Source organism: Vombatus ursinus, unplaced genomic scaffold (genome assembly GCF_900497805.2).
Source record: "Vombatus ursinus unplaced genomic scaffold, bare-nosed wombat genome assembly UNPS02004573.1, whole genome shotgun sequence".
In the NCBI taxonomy this organism is placed as follows: domain Eukaryota; kingdom Metazoa; phylum Chordata; class Mammalia; order Diprotodontia; family Vombatidae; genus Vombatus; species Vombatus ursinus.
In genome coordinates this window covers 3,815,333-3,840,342 of record NW_020944351.1, presented here as the reverse complement: position 1 = coordinate 3,840,342, position 25,010 = coordinate 3,815,333, and the positions used below count along the sequence as shown (strand labels likewise).

The window sequence follows — 25,010 nt, the reverse complement described above, 5'->3', positions numbered from 1 at the left end:
AGACTCAGTCAATATTTCAGAAAGTTTTACTTAATGTGTCTTCTTTTTCTTATTATAAGAGAAGACTCACTGCAGCATGGGAGTTTGAAGCAGAGTATATCTAGTAATGTCTCTAATGTAAAAACTGAAGGCATCAAGAAAAGATTTAAAAATAAAGCAAACAAAATAAGTCTTGTAAAAGACATCACTGAGGATATGTATGATTGGAGAAAGGGGTCGGCCAGCTACATTCCAAGAGGGAGAGATAACAGATGTTATGCTGTAAGAAATGATGAAGAGGATGGTTTCAGAAAAACCTGGAAAGACTTGTATGCAATGATACAGAGCATGAGCAGAACCAGGAGAATAATTTATATGATAACAACAACATTGTAAAGACGAGTAAGTTTGAAAGACAAGAACTCTTACCAATGCAATGAAGAACCAGGATTTCCAAGGACATATGATAAAACATGCTACCCACTTTCTAACAGAAGAGGGGATGGATTCAGGGTATAGATTAAGACACATATCTCTTCGGACATGGCCAATACTGGAGTTTTGGTTTTTTTGTTTGACTATGCATGTCCTTGTTACAAGGGCTTTCTTTTTCATTGCAAGATAAGGAAGAATGTAGGAGGGAGAGAAGATACATTTTTGTCCATTGAAATAATTTTTAATGTAATAAGAGCTTCAATGTGAAAAAAAAAAGAAAAGCGTTCTGAAGAGGGAAAGAGTAAATCTGATCGACGCCAGGAGGTTGGAGAATGGAAGAATGTCACAGGAAGAAAGAAGGGAAGGAGGACCACTGTACATTTGAGACTAAAAACTAAATGTGAAGCTCTTCTTGCAGAGAAGGAAGCAGCTGCATATCCTCCAAGGAGAGATAAAGTACACACAGGTGCTGTCAGGTGACAGAATCATCCAATAAGGATCAAGAAGAAGAGTAATGATGATTGGTGACTTCCTGCTCAGAGGTACTGAGGCAGCTGTTTGTTGACCTGAAAATAACAACAGAGAGGTCTGCTATTTTCCTGGGGGTAAGTACCCAAGACCTCCTAACTGGGGACCTCCTCGGACTTATAGAAATGGATAACTACCCCCCACTTCTGGTGATTCACATGAATATAAATGATGTTGCCAAAAGGATCCTGGATAGCATTTCCAAAGATTACAGTCTGGTTTTCCAAAAGCAGAAGAGTCTACAAACTATGTAAGCTTGACTTCAGGTCCTGGGAAAATTTTTAAGTGGGTTATTAAAGAAATACTTAGTGAGCACCTGGGAAAAAGTGGTGATGATCAGAAAGTAGCCGCATGACTTCATCAAGAACAGGTTATGCCAGTGTAAGTGGGGTGGACCACATGGCCAGTTCTAATTAATGTAACCAACATGATTCTCCAAGCCCTGATATCTTCATCAGGTGAGAACACCTCTTTGCGTTACAGAAACAATCAACCAAAGGTGTAAAATAGGTGAGAACAATTCCTAGAGACCGCTATTAAATAAATAATAATAACAATAATTAATAATAGCTGGCATTTATGTAGCACTTTAACATAACTCTACTAAAACACAGATGATTGCAGTCTGCATTGGGTGCCAATGATGCCAATGATGAGATCACAGATCCTACAATGATTGAAATAAGTAAATAAATAATAACAATAATAATACCAATAGCTTCCATTTATATATTGCCCTAAGGTTCACAAAGTGCTTTACATACCATAACTCATTTGATCCTTACAACAGTCCTGTGAGGTAGATGCTATTATTCTCATTTTTACAGATGAGGAAACTAGAGATGAGAGTGATTAAGTGACTTGCCCAGAGTGACACAACTACTAAGTATCCGAGGCCATATTTGAACTCACCAGAAGGGACCTCAGCAGCCATCTAGCTGAATGTCCTCATTTTAGAGAGGAGGAAACTAAGTCGCAGGGAGGGGAAGAGTTTTGCTCAGGGTTACACATAGGATCCTAAATCTAGAGCTGAAAGAAACCTCAGAATCCAACTAGTCCAACCCACTTTATAGATGAGAAAGTCTAGTGCTCTATCCCATGAAATGTATTGAGATTGGTTGAAAGAACTAAAAATAACTCTAAAACAATATATGTCAGAGATAGAGTTTCTAGCAGGAGCATTCCAGAGTGGACAAATTCTGTTAAGTACATATAAAATATATGCAAAGTTAATTCCAAGATATAGCTAACATGAATAAATAGGGGAATCAGGAAAGTCTTCAGGTAGGAAGAGGCACCTGAGCTGTGTTTTGAAGAAGAATATGAATTCTAAGAGGAGGAGATGAGGAGGGAGTGCATTCCAGACATGGGGGACAATCTGTGGAAAAGTAGGGAGAGAGGAGATGGGATGCTGGTAGGCCAGTGTGGCTGGAAAAGGGAATGTATGAAAGAGAATAATATGGAATAATATTGGAGAAGTCGATGAGAGCTCTGTTGTATAGGACTTAAAATGTGACACAATCAGATCTGTCTTCTGTGAATTTCTGAGTTTCTCAACTTCTATTCTTCCTACATTACAGTTACTTCTCTATCTAATATATACATGTGTGTTGTGATATACATAATAATGTAATATATACATATATGCTTTATGTAGACAGTTTTCTCTCTCTCTCCATTCCTTTTTACTTTAAAGCCCTTTTGATTACATTTGCAAGACTTCAAGAAAATACATTCTTGCCAACGTTTGTTAGGTAAACTCCATCCTTGCCCAGGAACCTGTCATTCCTATATTTTAAGCTGCAGTTCATAAATCCAAAGTCTATTCCATCTTCTTAACCAGATGTTCATTTTCCAAATCTGCTTTTCTCCTCTGAATTCCTTGCCTTTGATGGGCAGTAGTGATGAAAATACCACCTGTGCCCCTAAGGTATTCAATTTCTTGCCCAAGACTTCATAATCTCTAGCAAGGTTTTCTAGGTTCCTTCTGGTACTATCATTTATGCCCAGCATGAATCATGAGAAGTGGATAGTTGTTATCCATTTTCATGAGCCTTGGGTGGTTTTCTGTTGTCTTGAATAAATGGCCAAAGAAGAAAGCAGATCTATTTTTGTTAATAGATCAACAACAGCTGCCTCAGTACCCCCAGTAACAATTTTCTAATCACTTCATTTTTTTTTACAAAGAGCCATCTGAGGGAAAGAATAAAGGAATACACACACATACCTCTAGAAGTGAAGGGCAAGACATCACTGATCCAATTCAGAATTCTAGTTTATTATTATTATTTGGATGTGGAAGTATTAATTAACAGTTTGGATAAAGTAGCCCATGTGTTTATTATGTTTACCTCATGGGGGCAGAGGATATTTTTACTGTTTGGAATCTGCCTACTTAGCAGTTATAAATCAATCTTAGATCACTGGGCCATAATCACTACTCTATTAAGGAGTAAACAGTGAATCCTCACCTGTGTGACTGAAAACAAGCAAACACATCAGATACAAGAGGTCTCAATATACCCATGCATGTGCATCCACAAGATAACACTTGAAAGTCACTTCCTGATTTCCAGCATAGCAAGAGTGGACAGGAGCATGTGGGTGAGTGACTCATACAGTCCTTGGTTAAGTCCTTGGTTAGTCCCCATGCTTACCTGTCCTGGCCACTCTAGCTCATCTATATAACCTGATCTTGTTGCTTCCCCTCTCTGGGCCTTGGTTCCCTCATCTGGACTTCATTACTTCAATAGATCCCTTAGGTATGTGTAGTCTCTCCACTGGTAAAGATTGCAACCTCTCCATTCCTTCTAATCCCCTGGAATTTTTGTCTATTTTCTTTTCCTCAACATACTCCACAGAAAATCTACTACTGAGTGTGTTGGAGGACTTCCTCAAGTTCTTTTCATCTTGTAGATAGAAGAACAGCACCTGGGTTAACAATTGCTCACTACATGACTAGAGCCTCTTCTTTTCCAGTCATCCATGGTCTTGACAAGGTCTCTTAAACCATTTCTCTTGTTGATAGTAAAATGCAATATCCTGTTCAATCCTACACTGAGTCTTTCTATTTCTGTATCTCTCTTTGGAAGCATTTCTATGTCCCTCATTCAGGGTAGAGCCTCAAAAAAAACGACATCAGACCCTGTGAGGATTTAACAATCAGTCAATCAGTCATCAAGCCTTTAGTAAGTGTCTACCATGTATCAGGCACTGTGCTAAGTGCGGGAGATACAAAGAAAGGCAAAACACACTTCCCAATCTCAAGGAGCTCACAGTCTAATGGAGGAGACAAGATACCAATAACTACATACAAGCATGATATAGACAAGAGACTGTAGATAATCTCAGAGGGAAAGCAGCAATGGAGAGTCTGGGAAAGGCCTCCTACAGAAGGTGAAATTAGAGCTGAGCCTTGAGGGAAATCAAGGGAAACCTAGAAGTGGATCATTCCAAGCATGAGAGACAGCCAATGAAAAAGCACGGAGCTGGGAAAAAGAGTGGCTTGTTTGAGGAAGGCCAGAGTCACTGGATCATAGAGTATATGGAGGCAAATAAAGAATAAGAAGACTGAAAAGGTAGAAAGGGGCCAGGTTGTGAAGGGCTTTAAATGCCAAACAGAGGATTTTATATTTGATGCTGGAGGTAATATTGAGTAGGGAGATGACATAGGCAAACCTGCACTTTAGGGAAATCATTTTGGCAACTGAGTAGAGGATGGACTGGAGTAGGGAGAGACTTCAGGAAAGGAGACCAACCAGCAGGCTATTGCAGTAATCACCAGGATGGTATGTGTGAGTGAAGAGAAGGGAACACATACAAGAGATGTTGAGAAAGTAAAGATGGCAAAACTTGGTGACAGATCAAATATGTGGGGTAAAAGGAATGGAGAATAACACTGAGGTTGCAAGCCTTGGCCACTGGAAGGATGGCAGTGCCCTCAACAGTAATAGGGAAGTTTAGAAAATGGGAGAGTTCGGAGGGAAAGATGGTGAGTTCTGTCTTGTACATGTTAAGTTTGAGATGTCTATAGGACATACAGTTCACGACTGTTTGCAACGTCCAAGAGGCATTTGGAGATGAATGCCTGGGACTCAGGGAGAGGCTAGGCTATATAGATCTGGTAATCATTGGCATAGAGACCTCTTAGAGTTATAACATAATGGGGATGTGATAAACATAAATAACTATAATAAATAACAATTTATCCATAAAAGCTTAGTAAGCACCTGCTATGTGTAAGGTGTGCTGGTGCCTCTGTGTTAGGCACTGGGAGAGGCAAAGACAAACATGAAACTGTCCCTGCCCTCAAGCAGCTTACATTCTAGCATAAACTATGACAAATACGGGAGAGAGGTATCCCAAGATGCTATGTGAGTCCTGAGGTGGAAAATTACTGCCAGAATTGGGGGGGGGAGGTTACAGAGGCTTTAAAGGTTGGGTAGAAATGCCACAGGCAGGAGCCAGGGGGTGAGAAACATAAAAGAAAAAGTGTTGGCTCACATTCCTATAGGATTTGAGAGTTTACGAAGCACATTTCTAACCACAAGCCCCTGATGCAGATGGCTCACATATTAGCATCCCTAGTTTACAGATAAGAAAACTAAAGTTCACAGAGGATCAATGATTCACCTACCATTCCACAGCCATCAAATGGTGGGTCTGGGCCTTGAACCCTGTTCTCCTGACTTCAAGGCTAGCATTCTTTCCACTCTCTCATGCTGCTGCTCCATAAATACCATTTTTATTTGCTTAAACACATGTCCAGACACTGGTCAGGAGGGTGGGTGTAATGGAAAGAAGCCTGGCTGTCACTCCACCTTCTCAATGGACAAACGTTCATTAAATGCCTGCTGGATGAGGAGCCCAGCCAGGTGGGAAACTATACAGGCAAGTTTGATAAAGAGGTAAGAGAGGTCTACAGACAGAGCCCTGCCCTAGGAGGACGGGCCTAGGTGTAGCACCACAGTTGGGAGGGAGGGAGGGAGGGAGGGAGGGAGGAGAAGAAGAGAGGGACTCTGTGTAACCAGGGCATGTGGATGTGGGGGGAAAGTCAGCATTCAAACCCATATCCTCTAAGTCAGGTGATCCTGCTTTAAACTCAGTTTGACCACTTACTAGCCTTGTGACCTTGGCCAAGTCACCTCTCCTCTCTCTCCAGGCCTCAGTCTTCCCTGTAAAAAAAAAAGAGAGGGATTTGACTAAAGGATGTCTCAGGTCCCTTGCAGCTATTCCCACCTATGTTCTGGGGTCCCTTATAACTCCAATGGCCCTAATGGCAGCAATCTGTCTCCCCTGCTCTTTTTCCTCTTCATGGTGTGCCCAAATTACATACAGTGCTTTTATTAGGACAGAGAGCCGAAGGCCAAGGGAGGATGTTGGTAGGCTTCATGGAAAATTAGCAGTGTGTGACACCATGGACAAATCTTAGCCCACATACAACACTGAAGGAGCCTATTCCTGTGTTCACTGGAGCTTGATGTGACAAAGAAGCCATTATTTAGGTCCACATAGGATTATTCCAGTTTCAGTTGGAGGGCAGGAATTCTCTCTTCTGAGTCAATTTCCTGTTATTCCCTTGTATGAAAATGTACTTTATAGAAGTATTACTTTCTTTAAAACACACACTTAGATGATGTCACACACACACATACACACACACACACACACACACACACATACACACACACACACACACACACACACACACACACACACCCATCCACTAAAGGTGGACTGGAAGACAGGCCCTGAAGGCAGCCCAGGGCCTAATTCAAGCCCCTTCCCGCCACCCCACCCCCCAGCCCCATCAAAACTACCTGTGCTGTGCCCCACCTGGCTAGGCTCATTGGCCTGTTTTCACTTAGGAAATGATCTGAGAGAAGACTGCTGGATAGATGACAGAATGAGAGATTGCCAGGGAGCCAAACTCCCTAAGGTTCCCCTCTGAAGAATCAAAAAGAAACTCACCAAAGAAACAGCTACCAAAAATCCCCCCCCAATGAAAGCAAGGAGCCCAAAGAACACATTGACAGCCATCTGTACACCACAGCCTGTACTCCAGCCATCACCCTCAACTCCCTTCCAACGGAACCTTGGACTCTACCCCAGGACACCAGACTCTGCAAAGGGACAGTTCCCCTCATTTGGGCCCAAATCAGACCTCCATACCACGCCTCAGCCATTTCTATACCATGCCACCTCATATGACCTCTCCCCTTCCTAGAATGGAAATACTTGGAGGGCAGGCATTATCTTCTATCTGTATCTCCAGTTCTTAGCATAGCGCCTACACATAGCAAGTGCTGAGTAAATTCTCTCTCTCTCTCTCTCTCTCTCTCTCTCTCTTTTTGGGTGAGGCAATTGGGGTTAAGTGACTTGCCTAGGGTCACACAGCTAGTAAGTTTCAAGTGTCAGAGGCCGGATTTGAACTCAGGTCCTCCTGACTCCAAGGCCAGAGCTCTATCTACTGCACCACCTAGCTGCCTCTCTCTCTCTCTTTTCCCTCCCTCCCTCTCTCTTTTCCTCTCTCTTTCTCCCTCCCTTCCTCCTTCCCTCTCTCTCTCTTTCTCCCTCCCTCCCTCTTCTCTCTCTCCTTCTCTTTCTCTCTCCTTCATTTCATTGGCATGGATCCTGCCCCAACAAATGCTGATGCCAACCCCTCTAGAACTTGAGGTGTGGTCTTTAGACTTGTGACTGCCAACAAAATCAGCTCCCTGTGGTCAACCTAATGATACGCCTCTCCAAACTGAGCTGGGATGGACCTCAGGCAACAGACACACACGCAGTCCATCCCTAGGCCCGCCCTCAAAGTCTTTTCAGCTTGCTGGGACCTGCCAGAGCTTAGGTTCCACTGGCAGATCCTTGAAGAACTCAGTTTGTTAAGCTCTGACAGGGGGAAAAATATTATGGATTAAAAAGAAACAGAGTCAAAAACCCCAGAAGAAAAGGAGCTAATCTACTACTTGGGAAGCAAAATGGTACAACGGAATGAATAAGTGCTGGATTTGAAGTCAAAAGACCCAAGTTCAAATCCTAACTCTGCTACTTCCTACCCATATGATCTTGGACAAATCATTTACATCTCTGGGACTCAGTTTCCTCCTTTGTAAATGAATGACTGAATAAAGCATTTCTTGAGTGCTTATTATGTACAATGCACTGGGGATACAAATAGAAACATCAGTACGTGCTCTCAGGGAGCTTACATTTTAATGGAAGAAATACCACCTAGAGAAAGGTTTCAGCTTCAAGTCAGATGGAAAGGTCCCACGGTCCTTAGGTTGCAGTGGCAAAGCAGATAATAAGGCCTCTTCTGATAAAATCCTATCTGTTTCTGAGGTTGAAACACTTGATAGGGCCAAGGACATTGGTAGCAAGATCTTTCCTTTCTGGGTCTTTAGTAACTGTGTGTGTATGTAGCACCTGCAGGCACAATGACCAGGCTGCATCTCCACAGGGGTCACTTCTCAGGATGGTGGCTGAGGGCACTAAGCTAGAAATATCACCATTCCCAAGGCTCTTGGGTTACCAGGTCCTAGGGTCTTCATCAGGATCAAGGTGGTGGTGGTTCAACTTGGCTGGCACATGCTGTCTCCTGTCTCCCCTCAAGGTACCTGACCTTCAGCTAGGCTGGCTTGCCTACCCTCTATGTGGCAGTTGGTGGGGACGTCTGATCCCTTTTCCATAGGAGCCACCTCCCCACCATGAGGGGGTTGTAACTGATAGCCTGTAAATTGCCTCCACCTGTAGATCTGTAATCCCATGAGTGACCTTGGGCAAGTCATTTCCTCTCCATGGGCCTCAGTTTCCTCATCTCTACAATGAGGGGAGTTAGACCCAATAGCCTCTGATGTCCCTTCCATAGATCAAGGATCCTCTAATTCCTGCTAAAATGTTAATAGCTGATTGTCCACCTAAGTCTCATCCCCACCAAGAACTTTTTAATGGAGACTCATTAGAGCAAAGGATCATAGACTCCCATTTTATAAATGAAAAATTGAGGCCCAGAGAAGGGAATAGCCTTGTCTAAATAACAAGTAGTGGATCAGGACCTGTGCTTTCTCCAAATCCACAGCTCTTTCCATGACACCATGTTTGTTCCCCATCCCCCCCTTTCACCTTCATCTAGCCTTTAAAAACCAGCTCATATGCCGCTCCCTCCAGGACACTTTCTGCACCTTCCCACTGGAGAGCTCTAATACTGGAATCTGAAAAGAAAGAATGGCCAGTGGTGGAGTTATGATGGCCTTATTGAATATAAAAAATATGACTTGATTTACAAAATTAAGCTAATATGGATTCGACCTGTAAACTAGATATTGTGCTGGCCTTGGACTATGGAAGACCTGAGTTGAAATCCTACTTCAGGCACTTAGTAGCTGTGTGACCCTAGGCAAGTCACTTAAGCTCTCCCAGCCTCAGTTTCCTTATTTGTCAAATGGAGCTAATAATAACACCCATATCACAGGTTTGTAGTTAAGGTCAAAGGAGATAACAACCACATGGCAAACCTGATTTGGAGTCAGGAAAAACCTCAAAGGCTGTCTTAAATGCTTAGCAACTGTGTGACCCTAGTTAAGTCCTCTCTAAGCCTTAGTTTCCTCATCTGTCAAAATGAAGAGAATAATAGCATCTACTTCACAGGGCTGGTGTAAGGATCAACAGTGAGATGAAGTGTGTGAGGAACTTTGCAAACCTTAAGGCAACATAGAAACGGAAGCTATTAGAATTATTATTTATTTGCTTATTTGAATCCTTGTAGGATCTGTGATCTCATCGTTGGCATGAGTCCTTCTTCCCCCAGTGCAAACTATAAGCACTCGGCATCTTAGTGGAATTGCTATTGCCCAAATCAATCAATCAATCAATCAATCAATCAATCGCCTGATGGCCAATCTTCTGATAAGAAGCCTTTCTACACACTTAACCAGGCTGGTCCTTACAGGAAAGACTCCATCTACCCCTAGACAGACCCAAAGTCTCACCAGCTCTGCAGGACTTCCCTGAGCTCATGCTCCAAAAGCATAACCTTTCAGAGTCCCAGATCACCTCTGCCCCCCCATGCCTATGATGCTTACACTTGGCATCAGTGGAGGACTTAAGTAGAGCATGGTTCATTCATTCATTCATTCATTCATTTCAAATCCTAGCTATGAAAAGTTTAGGAAGTTTTGCTTTAACTAGGGTTCCATGTATAAAGAATAACAAAAGAACTTTCCCATCCTCAATTAAATAACTCACCATAGCATCAGCGGCTGCTATATGAAGCCAAACTCTTGAGAAGCCCCCAAGTAATATACCTGTATACCCTATTTCTGTATATGTCATCATGACATAAGAAATGTCATACCAGGTCAGACCTGTGATCCCTCCAACCCAATAGTTATAGCGGCATGTCCTAGGAGGATAGGGCTATTCTCTTAGGATCATAGATTTATAGCTGGAAGGCACTGTAGAGATTATCTAGGTTCCCCACCACCACCACCTTATACAGGACAGGGGACTAAGGTCCACAGAGGTAAAGTGGTAAAGGACCATAGGCTCTTGGCTGGAAGGGACCTCAGAGGCCATCTAGAACAGCCCCTTCATTTTACAGAGGAGGAAACTGAGGTTAAGCTACTTGGCCAAGGTCACCCAGGTAGTAAATGGCAAAACCAGGACCAAACTTGAGTCTCTTGCCTCAAAATTAAGGACTCTCTCCCTTGTACTATATCCACCCAAGAGTTATGGTTATATTTCAAACCTGCACAGTTGCCTAGCTTTTTCACTATGGCACGATGGTAAGAGCATTAGACTTGGCACCAGAAGGCCAGCGTTTGAATTCCAGTTCTGCCACATACTAGCTGCATAAGCTTGGTTAGATCACTCGGCTTCTCAGGGACTTGGTTTCTTCCTCTGTAAAATGGGGTAGACGATACCTGCCTTACCTACCTCATAGGGCTGTTGTGAGTCAAGGGTTTAGTGAACCCCAGAGCACTAGAGTTATTATTGTCCATGGCTTTATCTCAGCCTTTGAATCTATTTGGTTTTCGGCCTACACAACTTCTTGGGGGAGACATTCCCTAAGCTTACTGTTTGCCTTTTTGTTTGTCCCAGGTTTGACTCTTTCCACCACTAAGGAATGTAAGGGCCTCTAGTTTGACTTGACTGGCACTTGGTGGGTGCAAGTTAATGTATGCTTTCAGGGTCGTAACCAGCATGGGGTCAACAGGGCTTTGTCCCAAGGTGCTTCTTGGGGGGTAGAGGGGAGACATTGCTTCTTCCCTGGGACAGCTCTTTGCTCCCTAGTAACATCTGTTCCCTCCCTTCCACTCACTGTCACAATGCAGTTCGACCAGCCCCAGGCTGCCATGCCTTCTTGCATAAGCCAGGATGGGCTGAGGGCCAGATTGCCCCCTCTCCTGGTGTAACCCCAACTGTGGTTGGCCCATCCTGACACATTGCTCTATACTGCTGGTCCTCTGCACCTCTATTCTCTTCCCCAATCTGCTCAACTGGCTGAGGGTTTGGGGGTTTTTTGCCCAAGGTAAAAAAAAAAATTCCTAATTTCAGTTATATTTCAGAGTATAGACTCTGATCATGAATCTTCTCTGGCTTCAGCTTTCCAGACTGAAGAGACTTAGCCTTTTTAATGGCAATAACTGACGTTTCTATAGCATTTTTAATAATAATAATTATAATAATAGCTAGCGCTTATGCTGGGCCTTAAGGTTTACAAAGCTTCTTTTTTCAACCTCACAACAATCCTGTGAGGTAGGTGCTATTATTCTCCCCATTTTACAGATGAGGAAACTGAGGTACACTTGCCCAGGTGAAGTGACTTGTCAAGGGTCACACACAGCTAGTAAGTGTCTGAGGCAGGATTCAGTCAGATCTTTGGAACTCCTAATCCTGCACTCTGTTGTCTGTAGCAGTTGCTGCCTTTCAAATTTGCAAAGGGTTTTCATATTCTTCATATTTCATATTCATATTCATATTTGATCCTCAGAAGAGCTCAGTGAGGTAGGTACTACAGATAGTCATAAGATCCTAGACCTGAAGCTGGAAGGGACCTCCAAGGCCATTGAGTTCCACTTCCTTATTTTACAGAGGAGAAAAGAGAGATTAATGATGTGTCCCATGTCACACAATCAGGATTCATACTCAGCATCCTCCTAACTCCAAGCCTACTGCTCTGTCCACTACATAATGCTAGCCCATTGCACATGTGAGGACACTGTACCTCTAAGAAGTGAAGTGACTAGCCCAAGGTCACACAGCTGAGAAGGAAGGGTTAGAGATAGGACTGGTGTCCTAACTATACTATCAAGCATTTGATATCATCTCTAAGTGGACTCAGAAATCTCTAAGCTGGTGCATCCGGGAATCAAGGAATTACTTAAAGAAGAGAGATATATGAGAACCAGATGACAGTGAACCCTGCCCTTGCTGGCTGCAATATTCTGGATGGGTCACTACTCTTTTTTAAGAAATCTGGGCCTGAGTTTCAAACAATTAGCAGCCACTGAGGCTGGTGGAAAGTCAGGCCTTTGGATTCTCCACAGCTTGTTTTACAGTGAAAATATCAGGGGCAGAAGGAGTTAATTATGTGAGAAAATATAATATCCCTTTTATCGATAAAAATGCATGCTTTTATAAACAATGAGGAACTTCGTGATGAAAGAGAAAAACATATTAAATGTCAGCACTGATCAGTTAATGCACTGACTGAGTCATTAAGGTGAATCACTCTTATTAGTCATCGTGTTGAGAGCTGTAAGGGCCTTGAAACATTATCTATCTTATTCAGCCCCCTCAATTTTCCAGGGGGAGAATAAAATGGAGGCCCAGAGACAGGGAGGGGCTTGCCAAAGGCCACACACACACACACACACACACACACACACACACACACACAGGAGAGAAAACACAACTTAAACCATGGTCACCAGTCTCCAAATTCAGTGCTTTTCTGAGATGTTGAACCACCTCTCAAAACTATTTTCTCTAATACCATGATAAGTGATCAGCTGAAATATATTATAAACATTGCTACCTTTTAGATGGAATAAAAATTCAGGTAAGAGGAACACCAAGCCAAGGTTGTGATAACCATTTTTTAAAAAATTAATGCTCAGAGGGGCAGCTAGGTGACACAGTGGACCGGCCCTGAATTCAAATTCGACCTCAGACCAAACACTTGACACTAGCTGTGTGGCCCTGGGCAAGTCACTTAACCCCAATTGCCTTAAAAAAAAAAAAAGCTTGTTATAGGCCATGATGTTCAAAGACAAGACATATCAGATTGGAATAATGGGATGCTGGGCCCCACTGTTACCACAAGGGTACATGATGGAAAATTAAGGTGGAGGATAAGCACTGAGTCCTATGCCTCTATGTATCTATGTATCTATGTATCTATGTATCTATGTATCTATATATCTATGTATCTATGTATCTATCTATAAGTAAGATGCACATGAGTCGTCTTCTTGGGTAGGCCAAAAGGCAGTTACAGCTAACTCTGGAGTCTCTCTTAGCACCATATTCCCCTTAACTATAAGGGAGAAGGCTGCATGGCAGAAGGTCCATGTGCTGGCCACCAGGCTAAAATTAGCAAGTACTTGACATTTTAAACCTGAAAGAGTTTGGCATGTGGCATTTGCTGCCACTTCGTATTTGGGTTGGCAAGGCCAGCCAGAAGGGGGCTGATATGTCTTTCCTTTTAGGCACCGTGCCCACAATTCAAGCAGTTGCCAGGGCTGGTGAGTGGTAGTGCCTATGGTAGTGAGGGGCTGTGCAGACCAACCAGCTAGGCTGTCAACTGGTAGATAATAGAGAGAGTTAGTATATAAGCTAGGCAAATATGGTTTTCTATAAAAATTCTATGAATATAGCAATTTAGTTAATGACATACTAATTGTAGGGTTAGCAGGTTATCATTAAAAGGACCAGTAGTCAACACTAGACCTGGGTTCTAGTTCCAGCTTGGCTACTACCTAGCTGTGTGACTCTGAGCAAGATAGATGGATAGATAGATAGACAGAAGAGAGATAGAAACAGACAGATATATTTGTTAAGCACTTACCATATGCCAGACACTGTGCTAAGTCATGGGAATAGAAATTCAAAGAACCAAGACAGTCCCTACCCTCAAGGATCTTACAGGCTAATATTCTAATGGGAGAGGAAGAAAACACAGAAAAAGGAAGCCAGAAAGATGGGGAGGGAAGAGAAGATAGGCTGCTGGAAAGGAGATGGACAGGTCCAGAGAGCAATTTGAGCAGACTGAAGTAATCCTGACCGGGGCCCCTCATAAAACTGTGGTCTGGGCCATAGACTCACCAATCAGGACAGGACGGGCTCAGGGCTGGTGAGCAGGTAAAGTCTGGAAATTTTGTTGAACTAGGAATGACTCTCTCTCTGGGACTCAGTTTCCTCATTAGTTAAAATGAATAGACTGAACTAGGTATTTGCCAAGTTTCCCTTCTGCTCTGATTCTACTACCATTTGTGTGAGTTTTAAAAAGACAACTACACAGAAAGATGTCAAAAACCATAAAGCCCTAGGTACAAGTTCGTCAAGTGGGCCGCTAGGTGGCGCTGCAGTGGATAGAGCACCTGGCCTGGAGTCAGGAAGACTTGAGTTCAAATCCAGCCTCAGACTCTTACTAGCTGGGTGACCCTGGGTACGTCATTTCACCCTGTTTACCTCAGTTTCCTCATCTGTAAAAGAGCTAGAGAAGGAAACAGCAAACCGCTTCAGTATCTCTGCCAGGAAAATCCTGAAGAGGGTCATGAAGAGTCAGACACAACTGAAAACAACTGAACAATGAGAAGCTCTTCTTGTAAACTTCACTTGCTACCTATCTGTGCTTAACCTAACACTGACTCTCCTTTTTCTGCTTAGAGGGAAAACCTTTCACTCATTTCAACTGTGGTGTGTGGCAGGCATTGAAAAGCCTTTCATAAGGGGCAGCTAGGTATTGCAGTGGAGAGAGCACTGACCCTGGAGTCAGGAGGACCTGACTCAAATTCAGCCTCAGACACATAACACTTATTAGCTGTGTGACCCTGGGCAAGTCACTTAACTCCATTGCCTGGTCAAAAAAAAAAAGCCTTTCATAGTATTTACAGCTATAGGTGACTTAAAGTAAAACTATTTGCATCAGACCAGAGGCCTGGATTTCTTTTCGTTTACTGTTTCCCATTTTTCCCACAGGAAAGGGGTGGCTTCAGCTCTATCATACAAACCTCATGCATGGAAGGGGACAACTCTGTAGGACAGTAGGGCAGAAGGAATCTCTTTTAAGGGACTAAGGAAGAAAGGACTCAAGGGCTCATGCCTCATTGACAAACCAAGACTCAGACAGTGTGCATTTAGGGTTCCAGATCGCTAGCACAAGGAATTCCCTATCGCTCACTGGTGCTCTCCAGGCAGAGGTTGGATGAGACCATCTGTTAGGGATATTGTAGAAAAAACTTACACTTTGAGTAGCAGTTAGACCAGATGACCTCTAAAATCCCTAATTCGAATATGGTACCTTATATGCCCAGGTTCAGAATGAAAATTTATTTGACTTCTCTTTTGCTGTTAAGTCTTCATTTTGAATCTCAACAGGCATACACTAAGCCTACTTTGTGCCGTAAGGACCACTTGTTGGAGGAGGAGATTAATATTGTAGAGGAGATTAATATTTGGGGTAGGGGTCAGACGAGAGGACCAACTCTGAAATTCTAAAATTCTCTGAAGGCAGTGTAATTGATCAATGGAGCAGGATCCTATCCTCTGTCCTCCCCTGAGGCATCCTATAGCCAACCTCTCAAAGCAAAGCTATGATCCCCATATTGCAAAGCAAACTGGGTCGTCTGGAGGGACAGCGAGAGAGCCAGAGAAGACATCTTCAGGGCAGCTGGGGCACATCCGCTTACCTGGATGGAATTCCAGGCATATCTGTGTTTCTGTCCCCTTTCTTAGTCTCTCACAGTGGGCTAAAATGCAGGATCCCAGATGTCTTCAGGAATAGCATACCCTAAAGGGATTGTGTAAGCTGTCACAAGGCCAGGGAAGGCCATGTCCTTGACATACCTCCAGAGCCCTTACTCATTTTCCCCGCCGTTCATTTGTCCTAGGTCTAGAGACCCCGACACTTTCCATACTCCCTATGGAAATGAAATCTCTTATTCATGCTCACAGTTGTTTATCTTAGATCTGTAGCCCCAAACACTACTTATGCATCACCAAATGTATGCATGGAAAAAAACACAACTGAATAATATTCGAACGGAATGTTATGCAAGTTCACCTTAAATATTTTATTTTGCCGGGAAGCATTTTTTAATAACTCTCGATTTTAAAACCCAGATACAGTTTCTTCGGCTGCTATTCAAATAAATGAACTTTCCACTTGATATTGCATTACTGTTTTTTTCACATTTTAGAGTCTGGTAAAGAATAAGAATGTTATACCATTTTTTTCTTTTCAATTGTGTGTTTCATGAGCTAAATTTTATCCTCCAGGACATGGAGAATATCCAATTCTCTAAATGCGCATAACAGAAGTCTGTAGATTTTCAGACGCAAAGGTCACATTAAATTAAAAATTTAAGAACTGGTATATTTCAGTTTCTCAGAAGAAGAATGAACCTTTTTACTTCTTAGTTCCTATTTCTATGGTGTTTTAAGGTTAATAAAGTATGAATTTCAAAAAAAAAAAGGATGAATTTCCCTACAACAGCCCAAATGAGGCAAGTAGTACAAATATTATTATGCCCATTTTACAGATGAATAAACTCAGATTTAGAGATGCAAAGTCCTTTACCCAAGCCATAGCAAGTGAGCACCCTCCTTACAAACACTCCCCCTCCCCCCACCAGGTGCAAGTAAAGCTTGGTGCCCAGGGTGAGTGGGACAGTGGAGAAGAGACCTTAGTAAGAGACTTCCTTGGGACATAAGAACCTGGTGGAAGGGAGGGGGAGAAAACTCCGAGCACCATCACATGGATGGGGAAAGACAGAGATAGCAGAATACGCTCAGGCTGCAGCTGAGAAGGTCATAGGTGAGGGAGCTGTGCAGGGTCAGGGCAGAGCCTGGGACAAACTCGCTTGTGAGGGATAGGGGGGAAGAGACAGGGATTGGATCCTACCTTTGGTGAGTGGCCACAGCAAGTCTTCATCTTCCTAGCCATTAAGGCACAGAGTTCAGACCTTTCAGATAGGATTGGATACAACCATGCTGGGGAAGGGGTGGTCCTTTCTCCCACAGAGTCCAGCCCATGCCCCCAGGACCCCCAAACTTCTGGAAGGTAGCCAAGGGGAGGAGAGGAGCACAGGATGGTGGAGGCATGCCAGTACTAGCATCCTTCCACCCCAGGAGATGAGAATACATCTGCAAAGTGATCATTGACCTGTAGGAGAGGGGCACAGTGGCAACAAAGGTTATCAGGGGATGGTGGCTCAGGACTACATGTAGAACTGAGAGAAGAATCATGATGTGGCCTACAGAGGAAGAAAGCACCCTCACCCTCATATTGGGCATCCTGAAATAAGCCTCAGGTCATTCCACCCTAGATACATCTGTGGGTGTCAGTATAATTTTACAAATGAGGCAGAACATGTGGCCTAGGGTCTCAAGCTCTGAGCTTACAAGGACCAGGCCAAATTTGGGTTCATATCCCCAAATCATTAATCTTTGGTTTGTTTTCCTTCCACTCAGAGTTCCTTCTGGGAAATCTCAGCATATAATTCATGTCTAAATCACCACAGACATGGGCAAAAGGATTACTAGTGCCTGTGCAAACCCTCCAGAGTAACAATGCATACTAGGTATAGGATAGTCTGTAGTTTAGCCCATAGAAAATGCAAGAAGTGAATAAAGGCCTCATAGTAGCCCACAACAATTGACAGAATTCTCTTCTCTCTCCAATGAGTACCACTTTCCCCTCAGGGTCCCCTATAGCAGTGGTATCAAACTCAAATAGAAAGGGGGTAGGGGAGGAGCTAAACCATACGTAAGGATTCCTGCTGGCTGGGTATCGACTTAGAAAACCACAAATTCATGTTATCTATATTATATTTTTAAATGAATTTTGTTAAATATTTCCTAATTATATTTCAATCTGGTTTGGGCCTGCACTTGGAAGTGTGGGTTGCATGGCCTGCGTACCGCACATACAGTACCCCAGACTCATCGTGCCACCCCATGATTTAGATTCCCCTAGAAAGGGAAGCAAACGGGGTTGCTAAAAAAATAGAAAGCAGCGACCCCCAAAAGTCCAGTGAGTGCCATCTTCATCTCAAAACCATCTCCAGGCCTCTAGCTTTACAGAACTACCCTAGTGGCTTGAATTTCCCCTGGAAAGCAAACTACCTTGGGATTGTGAAAGAGACAATCCCCTTCCCATCAGATCCGCTGTGTCCAACTAGCCCAATGTAGTAGCAGAGGGCAGAGTTCAGGTCTCTTGCTTCCCTGTATTATGATTCAGCTCCTTGCCACATGGGCAATCTTCTCCCCAAAAGGCTAGCCCTGCTGGAACATCCCATTTTTTTTCTCTATAAGGTTGGTGATGCATAAGGTTCTCTCTAAGGTTCTCTATGAGGTTTCTCTATAAGGCCCCAAGCTCTCCAGGGACTCACCATTCTCCAGGAAATACCTCTTCCTCTGTTCTGGAGCCTGAAGTTCAAGACCTGCTGCCACTCAACTATGTGAGTTGCCCCTCCAGGGCTGCCTTCTCCATGACAAGGATCAGCAATGCTCTTGGAGCTCCATGATTGAGAGACTGGTCCATATACCTCGTGGTCAAGGCAGGTAAGGGTGGGAGAGTCTCAAAAGAGCATTTACTCTTGCTAGGCTGCTTCCTGACAAGAAGGAAAGACCCCAGGCACAATAACATGTGTTTTATTAGAGCATTGGGCAGATGGGTGGCACTGCAGTGGATAGAGTGCTAGGCCTGGAGTGAAGAAGACTCATCTTCCTGAGTTCCAATCTGGCCTCAGACACTTACTAGTTGTGGGACCCTGGGCAAGTCACTTCACACTGTGTGCCTCAGTTTCCTCATCTGTAAAATGAGCTGGAGAAGGAAATGGCAAACCCCTCTAATATCTTTGCTAATGAAACCCCAAATTGTCCAACAAAGAGTTGGACATGAGCAACAATAACGACAAAATGAAAGCATTAAAAAGATGTATATTTCTTTTTGAAGTCTCAGATTGTGTCTATTACCAGTTTCCCAAATTTTTGGAAAAAGGATGATTTGCCCACATTGGCCTTAGTAGTTAGCTGGAAAGCTTGGAGGCTGTCTAGTGCAAGCCTCTTCATTTCATAAAGGAAACTGAATTCCAGAGAGGGAAGGGCACTTGCCCAAGGTCACACAAGATCACTCCAGATCCATGGCTCTTTCCATTACACCACACTGCCTCTTGGTTCCTTTTGATTTGGCTTCAAGGCAGTTGGATGCTGACCTACACATATGGTAAACTCAAAGGACGTGTGAAATTTCATAGGAGCATATGATCTAGGGCTGGAAGGGACATTAACCACCACCTTGTCCAACCCCTTTATTTTAGAGAGGAGGAAACTGAGGCTCTTCTGTGTGTTTGTACGAATGGGGGTGGGAGAAGCTTTCCCAAGGTCATAGCACGCAGACAGTGAATAGGATCTGGATTCAAAGCCCTGCCTTCTGCCCCCATACCTGGTGTACTTTTCAATGCACCAAAAGCATCTTTCAGGAAAGAATGGAGAAAGCAGAGAGAATAACACAAAATGATTGTGGGGAAATTGCAATGAGTATGGTCGTGCCCTTTAGCAGCTGACAAATGCCCCAACTTTGCTAATAACCTGGGCTTTAAATGTGAATAAGTAGCTCCTATTTTTCTTTCCACTGGAGACGACCCCATCTTGGCTTTATGAAAGCAAGCATGCTTGTCATCTCCCACCTCATTTTCTTCTGAGTGTAGGAGGGGAAATATTATAATACAAACTGTTCTGGCTCATGATAATCTATTTTACAGTTGCATGCAAGAAAAAACGATCCCAGAAAACCTGGCAAAATCCCAGTCAAATCTCTCCACATCTGTTTCTGTCCCCTATTCTGACTCTCACTTTATGGTCCCTGTCTTGCATTCAAAAAGCAGTGTGTGTGTGTGTGTGTGTGTGTGTGTGTGTGTGTGTGTGTGTAAAAGAAAAGTTATAGTAATAGGCAACACAGTCTTAGAACCACTGGCTAGTCATCTTTGATTTCAAAGAAAGTGGAGTACCTTTCTGACCAGAGTAGGGAGAAGGAAAGGATGTTGGCAAGGAGACATTGGCAGGATCTGCTTGGGGCTCAAACATAGAATCATTTGTGTTGTCTTGCGGATTTGGAAGCAGAAGGTCTGGGTTCAAATCTTGTCTCCGCCATTTACAACCATGGGAAACTTTGGGCAAGTCCCGTTTTACCATCTGTAGAGGGAGAAGAGGTTGCATCTTTAAGGTCCTTTCTTTGAGGTTTCTTATAGGGAGCTCAGTGGTAAAATGGAGAGAGCTCTGGGCCTGGAGTCATGAAGACCTGAATTCAAATCTAGCCACAGACACTTCCCAGCTGTGTGACCCCTAGGCAAGTCACTTCACTGCTGCCTCAGTTTCCTCATCTGTAAAATGGGGATAATAATAGCACCTACCTCCCAGGGTTGTTGTAAGGATCAAATGAGATAGTAATTGTAAAGTGCTTAGCACAGTGCCCGGCACACAGTAGGTACTGCATTAATGCTTATTCCTGCCCTCCTCCCCTTCCAACTCTTAATAGTATGAGATGAGAAAAATAACTCTTGTTTTGTTTTGGTTCTTTCTGCCCCTTAATGACACAACTTGGGTGATAGAAATGCATGTTTCAGAACACAGGAAAAGGCTATGAGATTTCTCTTTAAACACACACACACATAGACACACAAACCATAAGAACATGTTGGTCTGGGGAAGGAAGATACAGGTGGGAGGTATGTCTTGTACAGGGTTGAGAAATGTCAAAAATGGGGGTAGAAGGAGGAAGCAATATAGACAGCCCCCTAGAGTCAATGACTTCACTCCAGGGATGTAGTAAGGGTTTTGTATTAACGGGCCCCAGAAACTTCATGCCACACATAAAAAAATCCAGGGAACTGGGGGAAGGGGAAGACTATACAGGATAATGAAAGAAAACGATTTAGAATCTAGGGTCCATGAACTTCTCAAAAAATATTTTGATAAATTTTATTTGTCAACAGAATTGGTTTCCTTTGTAACTCCATGCATTTTATTTTATTCACCTTTTAAGTGTGATTTTGAGGAGTGATCCATAGGATTTGCCACATTACCAAAGGGCTCCATAATACAAAAACGTGAAGCACCCTTGGCACACTGGGAGAGCTACTAGATGTGGAGGCAGGAGAATGGGGGCTTGATTCCTGGTTTGAGTCGGAGACCTTTCTGAACCGGGACAAGTACTTGCTCTCTCTAGACCTCAGTTTTCTCCTCCCTAAAACAGCTGAATTGGACTAGTTGACCTCTAAGGTCATTTTTTGGGGGGGCTAGGCAATGGGGTTAAGTGACTTGTCCAGGGTCACACAGCTAGTAAGTGTTACGTATCTGAGGCCACATTTGAACTCGGGTCCTCCTGAATCCAGGGTCAGTGCTCTATCCACTGCGCCACCTAACTGCCCTATTAGGTCACTTTTAGTACTAAACTCTATGACCTGACAGGGTGACCCAGCTTGAATGAGAGGCCAAAGTGAGAGTAGGAAGAGAGATGTTACCTCAATAGCTGCTAAGGTCCAAGTGTTAGCTATTGTACTGGGCCTCAGTGTATAGGTATATGTGTATGTGAGTGTGTGTGTGTGTGTGTGTGTATTTGTGTGTGTAAAATATATATATATACACATTAGATACACACACATAAAATATATACTATGACAGAGGTTTAGCCCTAGTATGGCTAAGACTAGGTCACCTGTGATTTGATTGGTATAGGGAGGTCCCAAATGAGGACATTGCTTCTATCAGTATAGGTCAGTACCTTCTCTACAACTTCTAGTCTTAAGAGAGTTGCCTGGGGCATACAGAAACAATATAATGAATGCTTGTTGGATTGGATTGGATACATACTCAAAAAATGAGTTGAGGTAAGGATATGACTTTCTAGGACTTTTGGTTTCTGTACTATTATTATCACTAATAGCTAGCATCTATATAGCACCTACTATGTACCAGGCACTATGCTAAGTGCTTTACAAATTTTATCTCATTTGATCCTCACAAAAACCCTGGGAGGTAGTTACTGTGATTACCCCCATTTTACAGATGATGAAACTGAGGCAGACAGCAGTGAAGTGACTTGACCACAGTTACACAGCTAGGAAGTATCTGAGGTCAGACTTGAATCCAGGTCTTCCAGACTCCAGGCCCAGTGCTCTTTCCAGTGAGCCACCTAACTGCCTGTAATAACGCTTATTAGTTTCTGATAACAGTATCGCCATAGTCCAATAAGAAAAACCAGGAAAGTGATGTATGCTATTATATTATATATTATAGATACTATATGTGTGCTTTATCACCTCACCCCCTTGTCAGATGAGTGTAGCCAGAAGGAACTCTGTAGCTTTTGAAAAAAAAAACGGTGACAGAGCCACAGTCAACTAAAAGGAAGTAATTTTGCTCAAGTACTTTTCTTAGGGGTCTTGGCAATAACTTCCTTCTCTTCCAGTGTGAGCTGATGACAGTCACTTCCCACTGAGTCGTAACTGCCTGTTTTTTTTTCCCTGTCTGTAACTGTTACAGAAGGCTTTCATGTCTCATTTGGGCTCATGTCTACCCAGTACCCAAACAACTGTTCAATTCAAGTGAAACAAAAATGGATATAGCTCACAGATCACACTTGGAAGTTTGCAAAACACTCTGTATACTTCATCTATGAGATGCTACTTAAGATTGGGTGTTTGACCTCATGCTTTATGTCCTTCCTTGTGACTAAGAGGGTACATAGTAGGTCCCCAAAGAGGCAGTCTTTGTGGCACACAATTCAAGGAACATTTATTAAGCACCTACTATATGCCAGGCAAGAGAGTCAGTGCAGTGGGCTAGCTTTAGGATCAGGAAGACCTGCCTCTGAGCCACGCTAGCAGGGTGGCACTGGCCAAGTCATGGGATTCACAGGAGCTAAGCTCTGCAGGTAGAAGGGACCTCATTTTCATTCCAGCTCCCTCGTTTTACTGAGGAGGAAGCTGAGGTCCAGGGAAGGCAAGCTGACCTTCCCAAAGTTCCACAGCTAATAAGTTGCAAAGCTGGAATTCAAACCCAAGGTCTCTGACCCCAAACCCATTATAACATGGAAGCCTTCTCAAGGTTAAGGTAAGTGGTTTGCTCAAGATCATACCGTTAATAAACTTTTGAAGTTGAAATGTCATTTAACCTCTCAATGTCTCAAGTAACTGTCCTAAGACTGTATCTGCAGACCAAATGGGGGCCAGGTTGGGTAGAAGGAATTACCTCCACCAATGTAAGCAAAGGTCTGGATCCGGGAAAAAAATATGCAAGGCATAGACTAGGGATCCAGTCTCCCTGAGAGCCTTTTTCATGACAACACGCAAAGCCATTTGTTGAAAGCCATTCTTTGCACTGAGTATTTTTATCTTGAAGCTTAGGTTACCCTGAAAAAAAAGGATTCGTAGCATAGTGGAAAGAAAGCTAGATTTGGAGTCAGAGGAAGTCAGTTCAAATCTAGCTCTGTTCCTTATTCCAGGTTTGAATCCTGACTCTGCCTCGTGACCTTAGGCAAGGAATCTATCCTCTTTCACCCTCAGGTTCCTCTTGGGTAAAAGAAGGTGGCTAGATTAGAAGGCCTCTGAGGTTCCTTCCAACTCTATCTACAATCTTACAATCCTCTTTGGGCCCCAGTTTCCTCATCTGTAAAGTGAGGGGGTCAAAGTAGATGACCTCTGAAGTCCCTTCCAGCATACTGAACCTCAACTTCCTTGTCTGTAAAATGGGTCACACCACCTCCCTCATAGGGCCATGGTGAGAAAGAGCTTTTGCCAACCTCAGAGCCCCAGAGAGACAGGAACAGCTGTCACTATTGTTAGAGAAACAGGAGCTATTCTTACACCTGTCACTTGTGCAAGTGAGTGGAACTGGACTGAGCCCGGTGAGCCCTCTGAGCTCACCAGGAAGGCATTGACTGATGGGGTTGCGTTGAGACAACTCTTGAAAAATGACTACGTTTACAAGCAAGGAAATGTTTGAGGCAGGAAACCACTTTTTCAGTGGCTTTGTGGGAGCTCTGGGTGCTTTCGAAGCACCAGGAAGTAGAAAATGACAGAGGAAATTCTGCCCTGAGGAACCTCAACTACGTGAATGAAGAAACTACCCAAGAGGAGACATGTGCTCATGTAGGCCCTGAAGAACCCGAGCTATATATAGACCAACTCAGTAGGCCTGGGGATTTAGTGTTCCTTGACCTCGCGATGTAAATAGGGCTTTTTTCAAGGCGCTCTATCCCAGCAGCAGTATCTGAAGGCTTATTGGTTCAACAAACATTTCCTGATCAGCTGTTCTGTGCAAGATCCCCAATAAGGCCAGGCACTAGGAGAATGAGAGAAAGAAACATAGGTCCTAGGATTCTAGTTCTACAGCTGGAAAGGACCTCAGAAGCCAACTAGTCCAACCCCCTCATTTTACAGAGGAGGAAACTGAGGCCCAGGAAGAGCAAGTGCTTTACCCAAGGGCACACAGTAGGCTTCAGAGGCTGGACTAGAATCCAAATCCTCGGAGCCAGAGCACAGCATGGTCGCTGCCCGTAGGAAGCTTAGGGGGTAGTACATGCACACAAGTAATAGTGAGGTGTGTGATCAGTGCTTGAAGCAAGACAAAGTATTGCTCAGAGGACAGAAAAAACACTTCTTTCTGGGCTTCTGCTTCCTCATGTATAAAATGAAGGGGTTGGAATGGACAGTTTTTGAGGCCCCTTGTAGTCCTTGATCTATGAGCCGATAATAAGTCTCTTCAAACCAATCACCTAGCATTCACCTGTGATCAAGGAGACATCTGAACTATGTTTTTGAAGATGAATAGGATTCCAATAA

At 43.5% G+C, this 25,010-nt stretch overlaps 1 protein-coding gene across 1 annotated transcript in view; it reads left to right on the top strand.

The window, feature by feature from the left end:
* The first annotated feature begins 1,000 nt into the window (after positions 1-1,000).
* The window catches only part of STK26 (serine/threonine kinase 26), an 89,161-nt gene continuing 65,151 nt past the window's right edge, over positions 1,001-25,010 (top strand). The window contains exon 1 of the mRNA XM_027837735.1: positions 1,001-1,019. The gene's annotated coding sequence lies outside the window, so the exon portion shown is untranslated. The remainder of the gene's footprint in view (positions 1,020-25,010) is intronic.